Source organism: Rana temporaria, chromosome 4 (assembly GCF_905171775.1).
Source record: "Rana temporaria chromosome 4, aRanTem1.1, whole genome shotgun sequence".
Lineage (NCBI taxonomy): Eukaryota > Metazoa > Chordata > Amphibia > Anura > Ranidae > Rana > Rana temporaria.
This window is the reverse complement of record NC_053492.1, coordinates 37,006,188-37,015,100: the sequence shown is the minus strand read 5'-3', so window position 1 is coordinate 37,015,100 and position 8,913 is coordinate 37,006,188. Positions and strand designations below refer to the sequence as shown.

The 8,913-nt window shown below is 43.1% G+C and overlaps 2 non-coding genes across 2 annotated transcripts; both read right to left on the bottom strand.

The window, feature by feature from the left end:
• Positions 1 to 5,095: 5,095 nt before the first annotated feature.
• TRNAD-GUC lies at positions 5,096 to 5,167 on the bottom strand. The gene has a single exon. It is a non-coding gene; the product is annotated as a tRNA-Asp (tRNA).
• Positions 5,168 to 8,841: 3,674 nt separating this feature from the next.
• Positions 8,842 to 8,913, bottom strand: TRNAD-GUC. The gene has a single exon. It is a non-coding gene; the product is annotated as a tRNA-Asp (tRNA).

Below are 8,913 nucleotides of genomic sequence, written 5' to 3'. Positions count from 1 at the left end.
CATAAATAATTGTAATGAGGGCAGGTCACCCTCCCAGACCATGATAAGGTCATCAATGTACCTACGGTAACACCGCAACTGGTGCGGTCTATCTTGGAAAACAACGTCACGCTCCCAGTGCGCCATAAAGAGATTGGCCACACTGGGAGCGAAACGGGCTCCCATAGCAACTCCACATTGCTGAAGAAAAAATTCTTTATTAAACCAAAAATAATTTCTTAACAAACAAAATTTAAGGCAATCCAGCAAGAACTGCACATGATCGTAGCTAAGGTCGGAGGACTCTAACGCCCAACGGACCGAAGTCAAGGCTGCTTCGTGATCGATGATGGTATAGAGCGACCCTACATCTGCAGTCACAAGAATGGTATTGGGAGTGCAGGGGATAGTATCCAAAATCTGAATGATCTGTTTAGTATCCCTGAGGTAAGCAGGCAACCTACATACAAGGGGTTGTAGAAAAACATCAAGATATTGTCCCAGTCGGGAACTGACGGAATCTATGCCGTTTACAATAGGGCGGCCAGGAGGCCTTTCAGCATCCTTATGTAATTTCGGTAGAAAGTAGATAATGGGAGTCCGGCAGTAAAAAGGATCTAAATAAGAGGCCTCCTTACTGGTCAGAACACCCTTACCCTTACCCACTTCCACCAAAGAATGCAGCTCATTTTTATACATCACCATAGGATCACCCCGCAATACAGAATAAGTACTACGGTCGCTCAAAAGTCTGCTCATCTCCTCGAAATAATAAGCCTTACTGAGCACAACAAGCCCCCCCCCCTTATCAGCGGGACGAATCACTATATCATTCCGTTTTTCTAGTGATAAAATTCCACGCTTAATACATTGAGAATCTTTCACTCTCTTGATGTTGAGACTTTCCAAATCTTTACACACCATATTGCGAAAGACATCAAGATGCCTAGTATCTGTATATTGTGGGTTAAAAGTAGAGCGGTTCCTAAGATTCGAATGACCCGGAGTAATCCCAGAGGAATTCCTCTCTATTGGATTAGACAAGAAATACTTTTTCATATTCAGACTTCTGGTGTACTTTTGTACATTGACATAAGTCTGAAATTTGTTCATATTCCGGATCGGGGCAAATTTTAAGCCTCTATCTAAAACTCTAGTTTCATCATCGGTCAAAGGAACTCCGCTAAGGTTAAAAATTCCAGTACCTATCAGGACCTTGGCCTTTTGGGCTCTTCTACCGCCTCTGACCCCTCTAGATTTTTTCTCTTTAGGGTGGATTTCCCCCTTGGGGTCTGACTTAGAGGAGGAGGACCGTTCTCCCCCCAATCCCCTATCCAAGGAGGTGGGTAAGGCGGAGGTCCCCTCCAAGGGGTCCTCCCCTGCCCTAAAAAATGCTGATTGGTAGGTGGAGGTCCTTCCCAATAGTTCTGCAAAGGTGCATAGTAATTATAGGTGGGCAGAGGTGGGGCCCCCCCTGGGACGCCACCCCTCCCACCACCCTGTCCGTTCCCCCTGTTAGAGACTGTCCTCCAGGGGGGAATGGCCTGAGAATCAGGTCCAGGTGATTGAGGTAGTCTACCGACTTGGTGACCCGCTTTTCCTCTCGTATTTTTATTTTTGTTATTTTTACCCCTTCCCCTTGTAGGACCCCCTCCTCTGTTTAGAGGACTGAATGGTCTCAAAGGTGTCCTAGTTGACACCCCATCACCATGGTTAATCCCAGATCCCTGGGATAACATGGGAGGGGGTGGTTCAGAGGTATCCATTGATGCAGATAAAGTAGGGGCTAAAGACAGAGAGCTAAGAGATTGCCACTTGTAAACGTTAGGCACCCCAAAATCATTCACATCACGCAAGAACTTCTTGCGCTTTTTTTCTTGGGTCTCTTTATCCCATTTTTCAAGCTTATTTTTAAGCTCCCCAGAGAGGCGAATGAACTCAGAGGTGTCCTTATGTCGCTCAATACGGTCAGTTATCTCTTTAATTTGACTCTCCAACCATAACTTCTTCCGCTGTTTGCGGGATAGTAAAAACCTGATAAGCTCAAAGCCTTTTTCAGTAAAAAAATTGAACCATTCTTTGATTGACTCCTCATCAGTAAGCCCGTCATTAGGTGGCAAATCCCACCTTAGACGTCTGGGTATGATCTTAGTCACAAGATATTGTTCAAAGGTGACAATATCCCACCAGGTCCTTATTTTTTTATCGAATAAGTGTCCCAATTTTTTAAAAGAGATATTGAGATCTCCAGAGTCAGAGGCAACTGCAGCCTCTGAGAAAACGTCAGTAAGGATAACCTCACGGTTCTCTAAGTAAGAAAAGACATCCATTTCCTGCAGCCAAATATAAATGAATTGAGAAATATACTAATAAAGAAAAATTATTCAGCGCTGGAATGTAAATATAAACTAAAAAATGCAAGCCAGCACTAAGGTAAATTCAAATAAAACACCTCACATTGACATCTAATAATAATAGTGCAGCGCAAAACAAACAATTTTAAACTATACATACAGAAAGTTAAAACATATGATATATGATATATAATTAAAAATTATATAATAAAGTCCATATAAAGTTCTCATCACTCTTTGGATTTATGCACTATTATATTCCGATTTGGATCATCTTTTTGCACTTGAGCACTTTATATGGACTTTATTATATAATTTTTAATTATATATCATATATCATATGTTTTAACTTTCTGTATGTATAGTTTAAAATTGTTTGTTTTGCGCTGCACTATTATTATTAGATGTCAATGTGAGGTGTTTTATTTGAATTTACCTTAGTGCTGGCTTGCATTTTTTAGTTTATATTTACATTCCAGCGCTGAATAATTTTTCTTTATTAGCACAATTAGCTAACCTAGTGAAATATCACGCTAATGTGAACCTCCTCTCTGGGTATCGATTGAGGCAGTAGAATGTGATCCTATTTTAATCTCTAACATATTATGGATTTCTCCCAAAGCGCGTAAACATATACACAACCCTATCACAAAACACTCACTATACCTTTGGGACCGAATGAAGGTCAAAAGTTACCTGCAATCCCCTCACACTCCTCTTCTTTCATTCTACAAGAACCCGGCGTTCTACCCGGCATTGATATATCCCAACACCTTTAATGAATGGGTAAAAAAAGATTGTACATGTTTATACAAGCTGACAGACTCTTCCTCTTTCATGTCCTTTCCCACTATTCATGAAAAATATGGCATTCCACAAGCTGAGATATTTAGATATCTACAAATAAAAAATTTCTTCAAGTCATTTCTAGACTCTTCCCCGACGCCGACACGGTTATCCACTTTCGAAAATCTCTGTAGAAATGACCCCCATACTAAGGGAATAATTTCAACTTTTTACTCCCAGTTACTTACCAGTTCCATTTCTGAGAAACTACCTTATGTGTGTAAATGGGAAAAGGACTTAGATCTAGAGCTAGACGCATCAGAATGGAAACAAATTTGGAATAACACTAAATCAGCATTCCTGAATGAAATAGCGGTTGAAACAAACTACAAGGTTCTCACTTGATGGTACTTAGTGCCAGTCAGGATTGCGAAATATGTGCAAAATTACCCGGACCGCTGTTTCAGGGGATGCTCATCACCTGGGAAAATATTTTCACATTTGGTGGTCGTGTCCAAAAGCACTATCATTTTGGTCAGAAATGTTCCATATTATCAGCGCCCTCTTCGAAAAGACAATTCCCCTGGATCCCAAAATGGCGCTACTAAACCTAAAACCTGATAATGTGTAATATGCAATTTAAACTAATTCTGCAGCTTCTTACAGCCGCGAAACAGACACTCGCGAAGGCTTGGAAGTCACCTAATTTAACACTAAATTAAGTGACAAATAGAATGAACAACGCAATGTCTCACGCCAAAATGATGGCAATCGATATGGATACGATCACCAGATTCGAGAAAATATGGAAGCCTTGGTTCACATATGTAATTCCTAATGCAATGAATAACAATGTTTTACAGCCATGGTAGCCCAGTCAATTTAACAACCTACTGCAATGACTTCAGAACTCAGATTGCTCCTGCAGACCCCCTCTTCCTCAACCTCTCTCTTCTCTGCCTCCCTTCTCTCCCCCCCCCCTCTTCAGAAACATGTTCTTAGCTTAACAATGTTGTTTTCGCAACTACTATTACAATGTTGAATATCGTTGAAACTCCCAACGATTGCACCAAAAGACTGTACATTGGGACATGGCCCTAGGCCCAGTTTAGCGTACAATGGCTAAAAGAAGTAATGCAAAGTGAACCTAGGTAGCCAGTTATTCAGTCACTATTGCTACTGTATACATTGTTAGGATGACTGAAATAAGTGACTTTTGCAATGTACAATGACTATGTTTGTTTGTTAAAGAATTTCTTCTCCTTGTAACTTGTTCTCTTCACTATGCTTGTACAATTCTTTATCAACTCAATAAAGATACTTTGACAAGGAAAGAAAATGACAATGAAGCTTTCTTAGAGCGGTTGTAAACCTTTGACCTTGTTTTTTTCTTTCTATGCATGCGCCAGTTTTGTCACTGCCTGCATGTACAGTAAATATCTCCTAAATGGTGCATGTTTAGGAGATATGTACAATAACTATAGGTAAAAATTCAAAGATGGAAGATTATTTACCATCCCAACCTGCCTCTATATACCACCCCAACCTACCTCTATATACCACCCCAACCTGCCCCTACACCACCCCAACCTGCCGTTATATACCAGCCCAACCTGCTCCTATACCACCCCAACCTGCCTCTACCTTCCCTATACCACCCCAACCTGCACCTATATTACCCTAACCTGCCCTATACCATCCTAACCTGATTCTATACCACCCTAACCTTCCATATACCAACCTAACCTTCCACATGCCATCCTAACCTGTCCTATACCACCCCAACCTGCCCTATACCACCCTAACCTGCCCTATACCACCCCAACCTGCCCTATAGCACCCCAACCAGCAACTATATTGCCTTATAATTTTAGCCACAGACCCTTCACGTTTCTGCTTTATACGACTTGGAATTGCTCGTCCTTTTTCCAGGTCTGTAACTCAAGAAGGCAGCCTGTGCAAAAAAAAAAATTAGCCTCCCCATCGGGGAATTGAACCCCGGTCTCCCGCGTGACAGGCGGGGATACTGACCACTATACTAACGAGGAACACATAAACAGTTTTGTGTGCTCCTCCTGCTCCGTCTCTTTAACTACTTGCCGACCGCCCACCGTTGTTATACGTCATCACTTTAACCACTAGCCCACCGCCGTTCTACGTCGGCAAGTTGGCTCGGCTGGGCGAGAGCACGTAGTATAACGTCCTCTCTCCCAGCCGCCACTAGGGGCGCTCGCGCGCGCCCCCCGCTCGCCCCCGACTCCCGTGCGTGTCCCCGGTGGGCGCGATCGCCGCCGGGCACACGCGATCGCTCGTTACAGATCGGGGACCGGGAGCTGTGTGTGTAAACACACAGCTCCCGGTCCTGTCAGCAGGGGAAATGCTGATCTTCGGTTCATACAATGTATGAACCGAGGATCAGTGTTTCCCCTAGTGAGGCCACCCCCCCCCACAGTAAGAACACACCCAGGCATACTTAACCCCTTCCCCGCCCCCTAGTGTTAACCCCTTCACTGCCAGTGGCATTTTTATAGTAATCCAATGCATTTTTATAGCACTGATCACTATAAAAATGCCAATGGTCCCAAAAATGTGTCAAAAGTGTCCGAAGCGTCCACCATAATGTCGCAATACCGAAAAAAAAAATCGCTGATCGCCGCTATTACTAGTAAAAAAAATATAATAAAAATGACATAAAAATACCCCCTATTTTGTAAACGCTATAACTTTTGCGCACACCAATCAATAAACGCTTATTGCGATTTTTTTTTACGAAAAATATGTAGAAGAAAACGTATTTGTGGGGAAAAAAGGACGCCAATTTTGTTTGGGAGCCACGTCGCACGACCGCGCAATTGTCTGTTAAAGCGACGCAGTCCCGAATCGCAAAAAGTACTCTGGTCTTTGGGCAGCAATATGGTCCGGGGGTTAAGTGGTTAAAGATGAATATCTTGGTAACGGCAGCAGCTGCTGCCACAACCGAGATATTCATCTCTTCAGTGGTCCGGTACACGATAGCGGCGGTCTCCGTGGCGGATTCGCCGCGAGATCGCCGTTATCGGTGACGGGAGAGGGCCCCCCCTCCCGCCGCTCTCCCGCGCCCTCCGCCGCTTACCGTAGCCGTCGGTAGCGATCGGGACCGTTCGGCAGCTGAGCGGGGTTACGAGTGAAGGAAAAATCTCCTTCGCCCGTCCCCATAGCTCTGCTGGGCGGAAGTGACGTCAAAACGTCAGTCCCGCCCAGCGTCTTAAAGCAAAATTTTTTTTTTTGTCATTTGAAAAAATGACATTTTCAAATTTTTTTTTTTGCATTTAAGCCTAAATATGAGATCTGAGGTCTTTTAGACCCCAGATCTCATATATAAGAGGACCTGTCATGTTTTTTTCTATTACAAGGGATGTTTACATTCCTTGTAATAGGAATAAAAGTGATAATTTTTTTTTTTTATTTCAGTGTTAAAAATTGTAAAATAAATCCGAAAACCCCCCAAAAATTTTTTTAAAGCGCCCCGTCCCGACGAGCTCGCGCACAGAAGCGAACGCATACGCGAGTAGCGCCCGCATATGAAAACAGTGTTCAAACGACACAAGTGAGGTATCGCCGCGATCGTTAGAGCGAGAGCAATAATTTTAGCCTTAGGCCTACTCTGTAACTCAAAAAGTGCAACCTGTAGAATTTTTTAAACGTTGCCTATCGAGATTTTTAAGGGTAAAAGTTTGACGCCATGCCACGAGCGGGCACAATTTTTAAGCATGACATGTTGGGTATCATTTTACTCGGCGTAACATTATCTTTCACAATATATAAAAAAATTGGGCCAAATTTATTGTTGTCTTATTTTTTAATTTAAAAAAGTGAATTTTTTCCAAAAAAAGTGCGCTTGTAAGACCGCTGCGCAAATACGGTGTGACAAAAAGTATTGCAATGACTGCCATTTTATTCTCTAGTGTGTTATAAAAAAAAATATATAATGTTTGGGGGTTTTAAGTAATTTTCTAGCAAAAAAAAATGTTTTAGTCTCGTAAACACCGACTCTGAAAAACAGGCCCGGGGCTTAAGTGGTTAAGAGAACAGTGTTATATTTCAAGAAATTACAGTTAATTTTCAAAAAAATATCATCTCTTTTCTGAAAGCAGAGACCCTAGAGAATAAAGTGGTAGCAGTTTCAATTTTTTATTTCGCACAATATCTGCACAGCTATTTATCAAACACATATTTTTAGGAAATATACACTAAAATGAATCTTAGCTCATATCAACAATATATTACACCATATTTTTGTAATTTAGGAGATATTTACACTACCAATAGGTAAGCCATATTTTATTACCTATAGGTAAAAATTTAAAGGTGGAAGTTTACTTTCCTGACGGCTCCATGCCAGCACAGCTGGGTATAGGCTCCGACCCCCCCCCCCCCCCACCCACTGCCCCCAAATAGGGCATCCCGACGAGCTGGAAGAAGAGGAAGGTTTGAGGGAAAGAATCTGTTTGGTGGACGAGAAATAAACTGTCTTGTACCCTGATGAAACCATTTCGCAGACCCACTGGTCAGAAATCAGGGAGGTCCACCGAGCCGCAAACTCATGCAGACGTCCCCCCACCCGAGAGTTGGGCGGGGCAAACCTTCATGCTGTCACAGATTTGTTCGCAGGCTTGTTTGGCTTGCGAACCCAGGGACGTTTTTGTCCCCCAGCAGGCCCTTTGTCGGTCTGAGGATGCCTACCTGTGGGACCTGACAGACGAAAATACCGCTTTTGCGTGGGAAAAGAGGGTCCCGGCCTGTAGCGTGGCTCTTTTGCTTTTCTGGACTGGGGGAGGAGCATACTCTTACCCCCGTGGCATCCTTTATGATGTCGTCCAAGAAAGCACCAAATAGCCTCCCGCCCTGGAAAGGCAAATCTGCCAGAGCCTTCTAAAATGAATCTTAGCTCAAACCAACCATTTTTTTTGTAAAATGTTTAAGCTTGGCTTACGTCGAGTAAATACATACCAAACATGTCAAGCCCAGTGCTGGATTACCAAATAAGCAGGGTAGGCATTGGCCCAAGGCAGTTTAAAGGGCCCACGACAAAGGATCAAAATAATATTGATTGTTGAAAGAAAATTACAACAAAGCTTTCTTAGAGCGGTTGTAAACCTTTGACCTTTTTTTTTTTCTTTCTATGCATGCGCCAGTTTTGTCACTGCCTGCATGTACAGTAAATATCTCCTAAATGGTGCATGTTTAGGAGATATGTACAATAACTATAGGTAAAAATTCAAAGATGGAAGATTATTTACCATCCCAACCTGCCTCTATATACCACCCCAACCTACCTCTATATACCACCCCAACCTGCCCCTACACCACCCCAACCTGCCGTTATATACCAGCCCAACCTGCTCCTATACCACCCCAACCTGCCTCTACCTTCCCTATACCACCCCAACCTGCTCCTATATCACCCTAACCTGCCCTATACCATCCTAACCTGATTCTATACCAACCTAACCTTCCATATACCAACCTAACCTTCCACATGCCATTCTAACCTGTCCTATACCACCCTAACCTGCCCTATACCACCCTAACCTGCCCTATAGCACCCCAACCAGCAACTATATTGCCTTATAATTTTAGCCACAGACCCTTCACGTTTCTGCTTTATACGACTTGGAATTGCTAATCCTTTTTCCAAGACTGTAACTCAAGAAGGCAGCCTGTGCAAAAAAAAAAAATTAGCCTCCCCGTCGGGGAATTGAACCCCGGTCTCCCGCGTGACAGGCGGGGATACTGACCACTATACTAACGAGGA